At 37.0% G+C, this 17,244-nt stretch overlaps 1 long non-coding RNA gene across 1 annotated transcript in view; it reads right to left on the bottom strand.

The window, feature by feature from the left end:
* LOC113458591 (uncharacterized) overlaps positions 1-17,244 on the bottom strand; it is a 55,628-nt gene that overhangs the window by 22,835 nt on the left and 15,549 nt on the right. Inside the window, exon 2 of the long non-coding RNA XR_003378968.2 lies at positions 13,051-13,146. This is a non-coding gene — a long non-coding RNA (uncharacterized LOC113458591). The remainder of the gene's footprint in view (positions 1-13,050; positions 13,147-17,244) is intronic.

Genomic DNA, 17,244 nt, shown 5'->3' with positions numbered 1-17,244 from the left:
TGCCAGTGCAGACAGCCCTAACCTCTGTTACATCATGCCCAAGCATGGAGTTTAGACACTGAGGGGTTCTTGTTAATGTGACCACCCCAAAATATGTAAATGTTTGAAAATCACAAAGCTCTTTGTGGTAAGTACCTAAGTATCCTAAGATACAAAGGTGCCTTTGAAAGTCCTGTCCTGTCAGTTCACTCTCTCTCCCCCTCCTCTCCCTCTTGTTCTCTCAATTATTATATAATTATTTTCTACTTTTTTCCCTGTGTTGCAGCCATTTCTCAATTTTATTTCCCTTATTTCTGAGGCCTTTTTGAATCTTCCAACTCATCCAGTTACCTAAGGAGCCAAACACTATCCAGAGAGCCATTGCCATCAAAGATGAAGTACCCACTTAGTGGTGTTCTTCTAGGCTTCTCTATCAAAACTGAAGGTATTTAGTCCTTGATCTAAAATGCCTTGATAGCATTGACTTCAATAAAGTTATATTTCTTTGCACCAGCTGAAGATATACTTCCAGTTTCAACGGTTCATTGCAAGGACTCGTGACACAAAGGAATATTTTAGGTTTTAAAAGGCACACTTTTTTTAAGGCAGCTGATCAATGATTTGTAACAATTGAATTAATTGCTCTCATTCTTTTCACTTATGTAAGTACCAAACCATTTGTATTATTGATCCAAGAAATGTTACAGTGATTTCTTCAGTGATTTGTTTGATTACGTGCTCCAGTGGCTGTCTATTTCAGTGATTATTGTTAGCACAGCCTTTTTCCCCAATGTTCATTTCATAGTACAATGATTACAGTTATTATCACTCCTACAATTATTGTTGTGAGCATCAAATTGGTTAACAGGTTCTATAAACATAATTTTTTTTTTTTTAATGAGGCTTTTTTCCATTCAAACTATTCTTATGTTTTATTAGATGTACTCTCATCAGTTTATTTCATTTAAAAAAAGACATATAAAAGAATCCTGCACACTGATGGGTTATGAGGACATCTATGATGCTGAAGAAATCCCATTGCTGGGGTCACACCACCTGTCAGACCCACCTCCAGAGGCTTTCTCCTCATGAAGGGAAGAATGGGTGCAGTTACACTCTTCTCACTGCTGGTTTTCTCATCTGATAGAGCATTGGACTTTGGGAAATACAATTTTATCCCAAAAGAAAGATGCCAATTAGTGATAGCAGTACTATCCTTATGGTGAGGGTAAGGATTAAAAGTAGTTTACTTGCTGTAGCATGACACTGACCAGGAAAGAGATTCTTTCATTTGTAAGGAAATAAAGAAAAATTGCTTTTGTGTAAGCATTTTAAGGACTGTGGCCCTAGTAGCAAAAGCACCACAGAATATTTTTAATGCTTTTTCTGTGTCTGTTCATCTTCCCCCAAGCCATGACAATTCTGATACATCTGCAGCATTTTTTCATGGCTGGTTTTACTCTGAGCTTCCAGGTCTGCAGGAAATTTTATAAAGTGCTTTGTGTATGTTTATATTTTGAAATATGCCTAACTAACAATGACATCCATGTAATTTAGAAATGTAGTAACTTCTTTGCTGCATTGATTTTGAAGGTCAAAGAGCCACTGGTGCTAGTTGGAGCTATTCTGATGCAGCTTGAGTTTTAGGGTTGTGTTCAGATCAGGTTTTATTTTATCTGATCCAATTCACCTACTATCCCTGCTGAAGATACAATTTCAGGAAGACAGGACTGTGTCTTTACAGATCAAAGACAGCCAAAAAAAAAAACCAACAGAGAACTGGGGAATGGAAAGTACAGGAAAGAATAGACTCTTCTTGCTGACACAATTAAATAGAAGACAGTTATTGAACCATTTAATGTGTCTCACCTCTCTGCATGAAAAAGGCATAAATAATGTAAGGAGAGGGACTACTTTTCTTTACAGCACCTGCACAATGGTATGTGTTGAAAATGACACACACAAGTCCCCATCTGTGAATAAAGGTTTAGTTAGATGTTAAGTTCATGAACAAAGAGCAAAAAAATTAAACTGTGAAAGAAAAAAAATTATAGTAAACAAAACTCAGATCTCTATGGGTTTATTCAAAAGCAGGAGGCAATATTGATAGGTTTAGTATTTTTCAAGTAAATATTAATGACAGAGTTTTTTATTAATATATTGTAATCCAGTTCCCAATATCTTTGATTCCTCAGAACAGTATTCTTTCCAAGCTGTACTGCCATGTGGTTAGAGTGAGCCAGAACTGGATGGTTGGTGCTGTGAAGTTCTTCTACACAGCTATTTTTCATCAAAACATCCAAAAATGTCTTTTGAAAACACATCCAGAACAATACACACTTGAAAAAGTAATGCAAAAAATAGTCTTTAAAGTTCACATTAGAAAGTTAGACATAATATATTGCCCATAAATTTGTTTTCTATGGTGATGAAAAAGCCCTGTAGCCCTAAGCACACTCCTTCCTGCAACCATCATTTTCCATTTCAGATGTAGTAAGGAGGAGATAGGTCACCTGCTCGGCCACTACACTGAATCAAATGACAATTAAGGTTTGTACTTGGGACAGTGTGAAGATTTCTGGAGCAGAGAGCAGGTACAGGGCATCAAAGAGAAGCTCTTCTGGTCTTCCTAGAACTTAACACAACTTCCTGAGTTCACAGCCTCCTTCTCCTTGTATGCACAGCCCTGGGGAGGAGCTGAGTCTCAAGGAATTCTAGCAGAAACCTTCCTTACTAATATCCCTGGGACATCAGGATTTTGTCTTATAATCATGCATTATCCAAAGCACATCAAAATGGCATTTCCTGCCTATTTACAGCTTAAAATGGGAAAATTTGTCCATCAGCCCAATCACTACTCCATAAAATAAATCCTAGCAAAATATGCTGATGCCTATCCACCACATCCTAGAAGAGGGCTGAAGACAGCATGCATGGATTTCTGGGCTGAAGTGTTTGTCTCTTCAGTCATGGTGAGGGCCCTCTGATTCTCATCAGTCATATGTTTTTATTCTGTCTGTGGTCCAAAATTTTCAGATCCCAAACCCAAATCACTTCACAGACTTCTGTGGACAGCTTCCTGATAGAGAACGGAAAAAAAAAAGGAATAAGAGCAGATGTTTTTTATTAGAATCTGCTATACACAGACAGAATAACAGTATCTGTGAGGCCTGTGGTTGCTCTCTGAGATCTGGGTGCCTTTAGTATGGAAGAGGCCAATTACAAGCTGCTAACAGGCTGAGTGCTGTCTGATGATGCTTGTGATGGAAAGAAAGCTCAAATGCCAGAGAAGTGAGATGACTTAGTTCAGAAAATGGGGAATTTTCCAAAGATGCTGGCTAAGGGGCACCTAACCTTGCAGACTCCTACATTCATCCTGTAAGTCTGCTTGCAACAAATTTAGCAAGCCCATCACCACAAATTTGCTAATATTTGCAACATATATTGACCTTCCCCAGCACCATGAGAGTCCTTGGAATAGAATTTACCCAGGATCTTCACAATCTCTTAGTCTTTCAAGTCCATAAGAAAACTTATTGAGCCACTCTCTATTGACATCTGTAATACAGTGGAACTGTTAGTGAATCCCTTCACTGTGGTGTCCTATTTTAAAGCTTTCTAATTTTTTTTTTCCAGTCTGTGAAGTGCTTCCAAAAAACTGATGTATGATCTTGGGAAAACAGAAACTCAATCTGCACTGATTTGCACCATCAAGACAATGAAATCACTGTGAAAACAGAGTACTGTTTTTTAAGCACTAGCTCTTCTGGATGTTACTTGTAAAAATATTTTCTAATAGTTTCATCTGACAACAGAAATTTTAAAAAATCCTGAACTGTATTAAAAGACCTCATATACCAAAGTTTTTTTTCTCTCACTAAGATTCCTCTTGTATGGTTCACACTTACCTCCACACAGTCTTGGCTTCTGTGTTGAAAAGCATGTAAAGAACATTTAAAGAAACACTATCAGCATTTCTGATATTTTTAAAGTCATTACAATACTTGAAACAACATACCAAATATTTCAGCTAATTTATTCGAAGTATCCTTCTGAGTCCTAAAAAAATCAGAATCATAAAAAGGATATTTATTATTGAAATCCCCTTGCTCTCTATATGACATTTCCCTCTATAACTTTCCCACTATAACTTTCATCACTTCTTTTGTCTTTCCAAGCTCATTCCTGTTCTTTTCTAGACTATCTCAAGGATATATTTCTTATGACTGCAGGATGGAAAGATTGATACCACTTTTCATGTACAGGGGTGAAAAAAGCCAGCACTATGAAAAGGGCTACAGGTCATTAAGCTCCTATAAGATTTATTGTCAGAAGCTCTGTTAGAGACCAGACAAGCCTTGAAATGAAATGGAAAGTCTTGAGATACAACCTATTTTGTGTGGGGCCTAGAAATGGAAGGACATTGCCAAGAATCTCTACTCTGAGAAAAAGTTATTCACTTATTTTTGAGAATTGATTTCTGCTCACTTTGAGATTACGCTTGGGTTTTATGAAGTGGCTGACTCTTTTTTTCTAATACACAACCAACTAGTTTAGTGTATTCTTGTCTCATATTTCCTGTCTGAGGAACCAGAGGGTCACAGTTACATGTCTGGGAGAAACAGTTACACACCCATGCTGGATGTCTGGTTGATGCAGTGGCTATGGCTTGTGGTCTAACAGTATGAAGGTGGTAAGATTAGGAAAATAGTAGATGCGCTGGAGTGAACTTTAACAAAGAGAACTGAAGAGTTCATGGGCTTATTACTGGGGTCTGTACATTTAAGCAAGTCCTGGCAGGGAGATCTCATTCAGAGAGAGTTTTCAGGTGAGAAAAAGACCATCCTGAGACTAAAAGGACTCTTACCTTCCTCCAGTAGGCAGTGTTCCTACTCTATCTGCAATCAAGTAATGTCCAGAACACTGGAGTAAGGATTTCTAGGAAGCCAGAGGGGAGAGAGTGCTGTCTTAGTGTTCCTTAGCAAAGGAAAGACAACTAAATGTAAAAACCATAGAAACTAAAGCAGCCATCTATAAATGAACAAAACCAGCTATCAGTAACAAGAGAAGACTATAAACTTAGGATAGAAAAGAGAGAAACATCAAGATTCCTTCAAGAATTGCTTGGAAAAATGGCTAAATTTGATGAACTGGGGAGACAGAAAAATGTTTTCCTTTCCTTTGAAGGTACAGAATTGTTAACACTTTGTCAGGGACAGAAATTTCTTGCTGAGGTCTGTCTCTACTCCACCTGACCAGATGCAGAACAGAAAACAACAAATGCTGCTGCACTGAATAAGTCCCAAGGGACATCGAAGCCCAAACACTGGGATGTAGGAAAAGAGAGGAGTCCAACTGTCTGACCTTGCAGGCCATTTACCAAATCAGAAGCTATAAATAGGCTAATTCTGATACAATCACATGCATAAACTTATCCTCCCAAGCAGCTGACACACATCCCTCAGTGATGTTTTTTTTCACCTAAGACATTATTCACACACTACACTTTGATACCTGCTTGGGCAAGCAGCCAGCATAAAGGTACTTGTACAGTCCGGCAAGAAGAAGACTCAGTATAATGTATGATCAAGGTGTGTGCTGGGCAGTTATGTAATTTGAGGTATATTTACATGTGCCTTGTCTATTTGTAAGGGGTTTTACTTTTCTTTAACTCTGTTATGATATCTTTTAAGAGTAATGTACTGGATTACTTTTAACCAATTAGTGTGAGATTCATCCAAAGGTCAAAATAAGCAACAACAATTTTATAGACTGACCTCTTGGATGATTGCAGAAATTGAAGAATCAGGGACAACAAGACCTGTGCTTGGCCCAAGACAGACAATACTTTCTAGTTCTGTTACTGTCTTGACATCCCTGTTCTTTTCCACTTAATTATTTTATCCTCATTGTGAGCTTTCTCACCTGTTTTAAAATAAAATAATTTGGCATAAAGCCACAAAAAGAGACCTAAAATGATTGTTAAGGGAGAGAGTGGATAAGGGCAGTGTAAGGAGTGGGGATAATAAAGAAAAGAACTCAGTAAGACTTTAGTACCTCAAACTAAAAACCTATGTTATTATTGTTGCCCTTCATCCCTGTGGTTCTTTACTATATCACTTGGTAAGTGATTGCTACCAAGCCTGAGGAAGTACCAGTGATGATTTAGTTTTCACAATTTAGATATCTGTAGCTAAATAAACCTAATTTCATTATTTTCAGAGTTAAGCCCCTTGTCTTGGAAGAAAATCCCCATCTTCAGTAAAACTGCTCTCACTAAAACCTTCCCTCAAGTCTGTTTTCAAGCTAATATTAAGTCCATTTCACCCTTTAGCAAACCACAGAAAGAGACAGAAGAGATGTTTACTACAATTCAAGAAACTGAAGAATGCTGAAATCTAACCTGCAAACAACCTTTCCACTTTCACAGCTAAGTGTTACAACTACCCTTTATTTCTTGACAGACTGCATTCTTGGGTCCCAGGTGTAAATACTTTGGAAATCTGAGATACAAGGCTTTCAACTGTATGCTGAAAGCTGTAAATATCAGGCACAATTTCCTTTTATTTTAATGAGTGTGTTGTCATGGAAACTTTGCAGTGGACTCTGGGCTTCATACTTGAAACTCTTGAGGTTTCTGGCAGTTCCCTGATGGGTCCTGTCAACTGCTCATTCACAGGAAGTGATAATAAAAATTCACTTTCCTATTCAGTGAACCTTGAATGAACTGAAGGAGAACAACCTCAAATCCACTTGCCTCCTCTCACTCCAAATTTCATATGCATGACTGATAGCATGCTACTTAACCCTTTCAATAACTGTGTAAACAGCTAAGTAACAGTTGAAATCCTCTCTTTTTTCATGATCTTAAAATAAATTTTATTTTTTCATTAAACAGGTACTAAACCTGACTTCTTAAACATGTTAACATGTTAAATGTTGACCTCTAAGTGAGGTTAGAGACTAAAAAGGTAACTAGTTTTAAGCAGAATATTTTTTTTTTCTTTCCAGGTTTATTTCTTTATTTAGAACAGTTTAAAGTAATGGCAGAATGAGGATAATTTCTTATTTTCTGATTTTTAATATACTTTATTTTGTAAATGTCTTACACAGGTATGTCATAATAGTGAGTGAAAGACAATAAAAAGTCCTAAGCATTCTTTTCCAATTCACAATGAAGTATTTTTCAGCAGGATTCCTACAACAGAAAGTTCTGCTGTGAAATACCTTATCATTATGAAACTACCATTTGAGAACTATTTCTTCAAGACTTCTTTTGCTGCTGAGGGACAATTCCTGAAATTTGTGCTGAACATGATCACCAAAATGCCTGCAATTAATTAGGCATTTATGCTCCTATGCTGCTGTTCACCATTTGCTCTTGGTTTTCCTATTCCCCAATTTCACATCTATTACATTTCAGTGAATTTACCCAAATTCTGTATATTGAACTAACTTGTCCCTCCCCTGGCTGACTTTAGATGTGTCTGCAAGGCAAAAAACTGAAACAGGCGATACTGGGTGTTTAATGGCTTGCCTTATTGAGTTTCAGTAACAGCTCCAGTAGCATCCCTGCATATGTCCAGCCTCCATGGAAGATTAGCAACACCAACACAGAGCATGTTAGCTGCTCTGCCCTCACTGTTATCCATCAGATCTCCACTTGACTGCACAGTCAGTTTCTTAGATTAGGAAATCATTAATCATGTTACCCAAATGTTGATTTCATTGAGAAGAACATTAAAAATATTAAAGCAAACAAACAAAATCCTCCAGCAGTTCTTGCTCCTATCCACCAATACAATAAACAGGACAGAAAGCAGAATTGCTCACTCATTGCTGCAAATTCTGCTTAATCCTTCTGGGAAGTTTTGTGTTATTAAATAGTTAGAAACCACGGCTTCAACCATTTAGAAGGGATCAGATAACAAAAGGAGGAAGGAAAATGAAGAGGTATTAGTTGCCACCAACAATTCATAAGCAGTGCTTACAGGTCAGGTTCAAATAGGTGCAACATTAATTGGGCTCAGATTTAGTGCTGATTTTGTCTGTTCATTTACACGAGAAATCAGGATAACTACATCTGTAGATGTTTATATGAAGTGCATGTAAAATGAAAAAAAACCCACATATACTCACTATTTTAAGGAATTTAATGAATATAATTGAGTGAATGGCAAAATCTGCAAATCCCTTTTCCAGTCCATAGCACCAACACAAACACAAAAAATCATGCTCAAGTGGCTGGTAAACTGCTGGATTAATGTTTACTGTTATCACTCTCTTTCAGCAAGTGTGACTTTCAAGCAGGTACTTTTGTCTTTAATATTGTCTCAAAATATATTAATGCCTATTTGATTTCAGTTCTGGCACAGGGACACCTTGCAGCACTGTTTCTCTAGATAGGTGTAGACCCTTCCTAGGTCAATGTCCAAAACTGACCCAATGTCTCACTTTGGCTAGGAAGAGTATCATATTGCCTTACAGATATCTAAGTAAAAAATGCACAAAAGCAGAAAAATAAATTCATTCACATAATTCACATTATAAATATGCATACTGTTTAATATTTCTGCTTGAGATTTCCATACTGACCATTGGCAGAAATTCTTTTCACTTAGAAAAATTATTCAAACAAGGATCAGTTGCACTGAATGAATAATTTCTGGTTTCAGATACTCTCTTTCTAGAACACTACCATTTTAGAGGTTGTGTTTGCCATTTGACAGTGCAGCTCTTTCTTCATGTGAAAGTACTTTGTGATGGAGGAAGAATTTGCATTTTGTCTTTCCACATTGTGAGTATTCCCATTGACTTCAAATGGCCTTGAAATCAGCGGAGCTGTCACATACATAAGTCATCACAGTGTCAGCCAGACCTTTAAACAGCAGCCACCACATCTAGCTGCTTCTGCAGAAGAATTTGGTCATTTACACATGGCACTTTTGAACCCACAGATATCATACTCTCATCAGAGGTTTGAAGAGGGGTGGGGAGAGAAATTAAACAATCCTGTGTCTTCGTAGGTCCCACTCTGAAATTGTCTGCTTTCTTCAAATGAACAGCATTATAGTGAAGTTATTAGTAAGCTTAAAGAATGTTCAAATTAGGTTCAGTCTTATAATAAAACAGCATAGAAAATATAGAAAACATGGACCCTTACTCATCTGTGATCATACATCTCAGACACTTGTCCTTCAAACTGTTTATATGGGAGTTTCACAATCTCATCAGGTTTCTACTACATGCTTGAAAATAAAACAATTGTTATGGCAACATGCTGAGACAATATTTATAGTGCTTCACATAAACAAACAACTTGACAAACACTAGGAAGAAAATGGACATTAAAATTACCTCAACTGAAGAGAAAAAACAAACGTATAATGAAGTGGAAAATTATGCCACTAAAATTTGCTCATGATACAGGTGTCCCTGCCAGTTATTACTGAAGTCACTCTATTTTCTGCATAAATATATGCAATATGCATAGTTTAAAAATTGTTTCAAACATCCAGTTTTATTTTCAGTATTTACAGAGAGACTGAGAGAAGGATGGGTGGCTAAATTCATGTAAGGTAAGACAAAGCAATTTCATTATGGAAGAGGGCATCATAATGGTAATACATAAAAATCAAGACAGAGAGGTGGACAAAGTTAAAATAAATCATTCTGACATTAGTTAACATCATTCTGAAGAATTATGTGATTAAGCCTGGCAAAATAAAATAAAATATATATTTATGTTCATTCACACAAAAGTGTTGAATGAACATAAATATATGTTGTTGAAATGAAAGCAAGTTGTTGAAATGAAAGCAAGTTGTTGAAATGAAAAGCAAAAAAATCCCAGCAATTAACAGGGTAATTAGAGTTTTATAAACTGGAGGCAAGAAAGTGGGTTTTTAGGTTCAATCACCTACTAGATAAATTCCTTATCTCTTTGGTTAGGTAACAGAAGGAATAAGAACCTATTTTGCCACACATACATGTGTAATCTGATTACATGTAATTAGGATGGCATCCTCTGGACAAGATTCCACTATTTAAATCTGAAAAAAATTTCAAAAAGCTGTCTAATTGGCAATGAGATATAAAATTTGGATGCTTTGAAATCAGGATTGATAACTTGGATATGAAAAAAAAAAATCTGGTCCTGGGGTTTTACATTTTGAGCTAGCAATAATAGACAGAAAACAGTAGAAATAATACATGTATATGTCCACTGGCCATACAAGTTAGACAAACATTAATAACTTTAGTTAAACTAAGAAATTTTTCTTTTTACAGCTATACAGAAATTTAGAAGGGTGATATCAGATCTTGAGTGTCTTTATGTTAGCATTTTAAGCCACATTTATTCAATGCTGACGCATTCACTTCACTTAGAATTAATCCTACATGATTCTGTTTGGTGTGAAGGAATACACTCGGTGCAGGAACTTCCGTGTGCAGGTGCACTGAGAGCTGCAGGCTGAGCTTTGGGGACAGGAGCCTAAGCCTGAGCACACACTTTGTCACCCTTGCCCTGTTAGGGTATAAAAGCTCATGGGGACTCCTTTGTTCAGGACCCCTTGTCAAAGTCACCCAGCTCAAGCTGTTATTTTTTTGTTTAGTTATAGCACAATGAATACATTGTTTTAAGTATCTGAACTAAGACTGTGCTCTGGGAAACCAGGGGTGGAGTCAGTAAGGATACCAGGTCTGACAGAGTGTGAGGTGTGCCAGTGTAAAAGGGGTTTGATCCCATATCACTGCCTGGAGGCCATGCAAGAGTAACCCCCAGAGTAGATGATGGGGCAGGGAAGTTTCCTTTACATTAGCAGAACAGATCTCAGGAGCCTTTAAATTACCTGAATGATTAAACAACACATGAATGGAAGACTTGTGCTGCTACTTTTCTTTGTCACAACTGAACACAAATCTCTATGTTTTGCATTCAGGCATGCCAGCTCATCTAAGACAGTAATTTAAAGACAAATTCCCCTCCCAGAAACTGAGGCAAATCTTGATCTGAAATGTTTGTGCTTGGCATTTGGCATGCTGCTGGCTGATACCTAACTTTAACTAAAACTCACACTGCTTTAACACTGCCAGTTCTGTGTAACCAGATTGGAAGAGCAAGAAGTTCCCCATGTTTTGGGATCTCTAGCTTGTCAGAGTGACACTGAGAAAAGCTAGAAAGTCTCTTTTCCCAGCCCGGCGCTCATAGAAGGAGTCAGAGCTCTTCATTTCTCGGTCTCAGGGTTGTTTATTGTATCTTATCTATTATATGCTTTGTCCTGTCCTGCCAAGCTCCATCCAGCAGGACAGTTCCAGGCACTCTGCCTGCCCCCGGGGCAGTGTTGTGTCTTTATACTAAAAACTACATGTACAATGTTTACAATTACTTTCCAATACCTATCACCTATGTTAGACAGGGAGCTTCTACTCTAAACCAATCTAAAAGTGCCAACATCACAGCAGAAGACTGAGGCCAGGAAGAAGAAGGAGAAAGGCTGGACATGCCCAGATTCCTCCATCTTGCCTCCTGAACCCCCATTCTAAAAACCCCAAAATCTACTTTTTCACCCTGTGATAAATTCACTGTCATTCTACTTAAACTGTTGTGGCTCGTAATCCTTCATGTAAAGGTTTTTTGTTTTTTCCAAGGGCTTAATCAAAGGCACAGGGGTCTTGGGCTCTGTGCCAAGGTCTCTGAGCCCCCTGACAGGGTCTCGAGTCCTCCAGGGCAGCCAGAGAATTTCCTGGGTTCCCACACTCATGTGCATCTCTGTCCCAGGTGCCTTTGTGTGTGTCCCCATGTCCTGGCACAGCTGAGCTGGCACAATTCTCTGTGGGGCTGCACTGCCACCAAGATCACTGAACTCACTGGCCAGAAAGTAAAAGGGTTTTCCCTTGGGGTGTATTTGGCCTGCAGTGCTTCACTGTTTCAGCCAAGAGTCCAACCTCATGAAAGCTTATGTTAGCACAGCAGAGGAGATCAAGAGGTTGTCACTGCTGTCATCATGGAAGCTACTTACCATGAGACTACAATTTGAGGGGAGCAGTATACAGTGTTTTCTCATATGAAACTGATATCATACCACATTAAATATTCTGTATCTCCAACAAAACTACATTTTTGACCACTGTAGTCAATGGGAACCAGATTTTCACTGCCCATAGCAAACATCTGCTAATGGTAATAATCTGCAAAACAACAAAAAACCCCTAATTTTAAAAAGTTAAGTGAAATGCCTTGAAGATCCTTTCTTACAAGGAAAATGAAGTATTTAATATAAATTTTAAATTAATAAATGTTTTTCCAGGGCTTCTTTTAAAAACTCTTATTTCAAATCATTGGCAAATGACTGAAAATTTAAATATGTCAATTATCCTATATTTCTTTATACTGGTGGAGATCAAAAAGTGTACCAAGCATTCCAGAAAGTAAACATCAATCTAATCCTAATTTAGGGTACCTAATTCTAATTTAAGTTATTTTATTATATTCTAAAAGGCTAATGGAAAAATCTGGCCTGGGAATCATCTAAAAAGTCAGGAAAGATAAGGATTTACTTGAGGCCAGTCAGAATGTTTATTTCAAAACTGTATCTTGTCAAACCAGCATGATTTCTCAGCTGTTCATTGTGAAGCAAAGTGCCTGACAAAGATTTTTCCCATTCAGTCTTTTTATTTCCATCTGCCTCTGAATTGCATAACATAAGCTGTCAGGAGCATTGGAGTTTAACTTTCTACTGCATGACACTTTTTTTTTTTTTAAAGCTCTGTACAAAATAAGCAAGAAATACATTGAACAGATTATGAATTGGCTATAGGTATATTTCAGTGTGGGAATTCTGTTTAATGGTGATCAGTACTCTATGTGATTTGGCACCTCTGCCATTGATCAAGAATTAAACACAGTATTGATTCCAGTCTATTTTGCAAAGTCATTCAGTAAGAATGGATAATTAGTGGACCAAGACAAACACAGAAAGCATTTCTGTATCGCTTAGTAAATTCACAGAATTAATTTAAACACCACTAAATACAAAGTAAAAAATCTACAAAGATGTGACTACTTACAGAATGATGGACTATATCCTGGAAAGCTGAGATGCAGCTGGGAAGTGCTGGATGAGCAATTTGACATTCATTTTCAGTGGTTTGCGTAACAGTCTTCTGCAATGGCAAAAAAAAAGAAAGCATACTTGTAAGACTGCAGGATCAGTTAAGGCTAGCATTTTCTAGCTAGCTATTTTTTAAAAATGACATAATCAAATTGTTCAGAAAACAAGCCATAAACATATTTAGAGGTGGAGAAAATGTCTTTCTGTGAGAGACTGTAAGAAGTCCTTCTGTTTGCTTTATAAAAAAGCAGAAAGAAAGGGAATTTGAATGCATTGTATAAAACCTTCTTGTGGAGAAATTCTTTGAAGAGTGTCCAATCCAGTGGCAAAAAACTGAAACCAGAAAAATTTAAATGAGAAATTATAGGCACTCTTTTAACATTGGCAGGAATAAGTTAAAGAAAACTATTGAGAGAAAAGGTTTGTTTCATAACTGTTGATATATCTGGATGGAAAGTTCAACTTAAAAAACCCAAGTTATAGATCAGCTTTATCCCTGATTCAGCCCAGAGCATGCCCTACTGGGTGATAGCTCTCCATCTGACATATCAAGGTAAAATGCATGATCTAGTGTTTCCTTTTTGCTTTAAGCTGTTAAAATGCCTGCTCTCAGCCTGGGGGCTTTTACGTGCCATCACCAACCACAAAAAAGCTATTGTCCTGTGTTAACTGAACTGCTATTTTTAACATTGTTTTCAGTGTTATTCTTAACAAGCTCATAGATCAACTTTCACTAAAAAGAAACGTTTGTAGCCTCTTACATTGGAGATCAGAGGCTGTTGGTAGACAAAAGAAAGCTTTGTTTTCAGACTTATATTTTCACTATATTCTCTGATTTAGAAGACATTTGCATATTATTCTTGAAAGGAATGTCATTATAACCTCCTTTTTTCATTAACAAAACTCTAGAGCTTCCATTATTAGCATGGCTTTCCCATGTAGTTTTCTGGAAAAGACTCCTCTTGCCTTAGTGGGAGGGGAATTTTCACACATATATATCTACCTCTACTCTGTCATGCCATTCCCAATACTATTTTTTCCCTAATGTTTAAGATTTTCTTAAAAGAACAGTAGTTCAAGAAAGCAACATGTGTGCTATATTTAACAATTTAAGCATGGTATACTTTATACAGTACAAATACACAAATTTGTGTTTTAAAACACCTATACTGTACAGCCTTTAACACTTGTGCTCTAGGAACCAAGTGTCACTAAAATACCAGTCAAATGGTGCTTAAAGTAGCCTCAGAAGGACTTTAGGCTGCACAATGACTCAAGGCATGAAGACTTGCCATGTTTGGATTTGGATTTGTGGCTCTGGTCCTGGAATCCACCCAGCAGAGACTGTACAATAGAGACCATGAAAGCTGGGGTGGGACCATCACAGCTAACACAAAGAGCAGAGGGTGAAATTGGTCAGAACAATTATTAAAGAGTATGAACAATGAAATTCTGCCTTTTCCCTGGAGTTTTGCTCACATACTAGACTGGGCTGTCTGTCTGATAGCCTTTTTTTGAACATAAGTTTCCAAGCCCTTCCTCAGGCAGGGATGACCAGCACCCTTCCCGCCGTCAGGTGTCCAAGAAGGAGCTGGGGGAAGTGGCTCTGCTTCCCTCATGAACTAAAAGCTTCAATGCCACCCACCGCTGATTACACTGCAGGAAAAAATGCAAGATTTCAGATAGGATTCAGGAGCACAAAAGGAGATGACTGACACCTCCTAATGCAGATTCCACCAGATGGGAAAAGACCTTGATCAAGTGGGCTGAACTAGAGGAACATATGTCTAGAAATATAAATCTTGGCATGAAGTATAAGATATTTTGGACAGGCATTGCAGCAAAATCTTACTTGATGATTCTTAGACTTCAAAGCCCTTATGGTGTTAAATTTGAGACCTTATGCATATTGCATTTATGAATTGTTATTACAGTTATGTCCCAACTCACCACATTCTCCTTTTTAGGTGTACTACTTATTTTCAGCAGTAGTCTAAGCTTGAGCTCTTTCCAAAATCTAGTGACACCCACATTGTTCCAGTAAGAATTCAGACTGGGTAATTTGCACTGACAGACAAGATTTCTGGCATTCTTGTCTCCCTCATACTGTCAGAAAGGCAGATAAGATAGAGGAGAAGGTCCAGGGCATGCCAATGTCCATTCACACTTCAAATGAGCATATCACAGAGCGTCTGCGATGTCCCTAAGGCCTTCCCTTCCCCTTTTTTCTCCTAGATGGTGATGAGGAAAACAGATTTTGAAAATACCTGGAAGCGTGAATTCACACAATGAATAAGTGCTTTTATAACCCTTTAAGCAAAGCAGATTGACAGCTTACTGAAAAAGAAGCGCTTCTAAACACAATGCTTCATTAACCAGCTAAAATGAAAACTTCTTTCTGCAAATAAAGTGGCATCTTCTTGAGAATTATATTCTAGGAAAATGCTGCAGCTGACATTGTGAAAAGTGACAAAATATTTTGCCTGACAAAATCTTGATAACATTTCATTTTATGTTTCAGAGATTTATACTCATGGATTCATATTTTCAAGGCCAGAAGGCCCCATTAGAAAGCCTTGGCTGACACACATCTTTGAATTACAACTCCTTATTCTTGTACTGTTTTCAACAATTTCAGTTCTGCCTAACTCTTATCTTTCAAAGAGGTGTCAAGTCTTGAGCAGAAGAACTAGGAATGTTATTTCCTTTCTTTTTTGTTTTACAATTTGCTTTTAAATACTTGCAACCAACTTCTTACCTTGAAACCAGTATTTTTTACGGATATTTGGAATAGTTAAAGTACTTGAAAACAAACAGTACAGGTTAAATAGTTACTGAAAAAGTAAATAATTTTTAAAATCTGAAGGGTTAGTGGCTATGAAAATGTTAGTTAGATAAAAATGGGAAAATTTCATTTTTGCAAAGCAGAAACTCAGTAAATATATATGAAGACTATACTTGAAATAAAACCATTTGCACATCTAGTCAAACTTGGGGAGTTGGATTCACTTTGTTGTAGATATTTTAAAATGAAGACAGATAACTGATGAATAGTTTGCCAGACAGACCACCTTCACCTTATGGGTGTACAAACTTTCCTGGCACTTCAGATTCCCAGTTGCAGGTACACACCAAAATCTAACACATGCCTTCCTTGGTGATACCTTAAACTGGTCTAAGGTGACACTACAAACTCAATCCCTTAACTGCAAAAAGAGTTTTACAGCTACACATGCAGACACTGAGTTTGTTTCTTTCAAATTTTGATCTTTACAAGGGAAATTAGTCAAGCATATGCTTGTTTTCACCAAATAGGCATAAAACTTTATGCATATGAAACAAAGATGCAACTGAATAGCAACTAAACTAAACTAAACTTGTGAACTGAATATGGATCTTGAAGAAAACTATAAAGAAACTTCTACAGACCAGCAGTTAGAGTAGATGTAGCTAAAGATTTTTTAGCAGTTAAATACTCAAGCACGATTTTGAGATTCTCTTTATTTTTTCCTCTAATATCCATCTCATGAGATACTCAAATGCTTAATTGATGTGATAATTCATATCTCTTTGTCTGTAGGTTAGGTTTAATGCAATAAAGGAATGCTAATAATTTCAGAAATGTTTTGGATAACTTCCTTTCTGGTCTTAATGAATGGCTTTAAATGTGACAAGAAAGGAAAGGTTTACAATAGCTGCTTTCATATGACTTAAATACTTCATGGAATTCATCCGGGATATGTAATGCAAGGAATTTCTGTGCTGCCCTTCTAGTGTTCAATGCAATGAATGAACAGAAAAATATTTACCAAGAAAAATGAATAGTCACAACCCACCAATATATTTAACTAGTCTCTGCCTGATAGTAGATTTTTATCTTCTTCATGACAGATGAAATTAGACTCTGAAAAGAACTATTAAATAATGTCTCCCATATGTTACTATACCAGCAGAATCAAATATAGCTGTGTTTTCTCTCTCTTCACTATTAGCTTTCCATTCACTTGTGTTTTTCCCACATTAAGGATGTTCTGAGGTTTCATAAAAAAGCTATTTTCCAGAAAGCTTTTTCTATTTGTGCCCTCATATTACCAATAATATCAAAATAAGGACGAAGAGTGGTAAGAATTTAAAATTAATGTACCAGGAC

This window comes from Zonotrichia albicollis, chromosome 4 (assembly GCF_047830755.1).
Source record: "Zonotrichia albicollis isolate bZonAlb1 chromosome 4, bZonAlb1.hap1, whole genome shotgun sequence".
NCBI lineage: Eukaryota > Metazoa > Chordata > Aves > Passeriformes > Passerellidae > Zonotrichia > Zonotrichia albicollis.
This window is presented reverse-complemented; position numbering and strand designations above follow the sequence as displayed.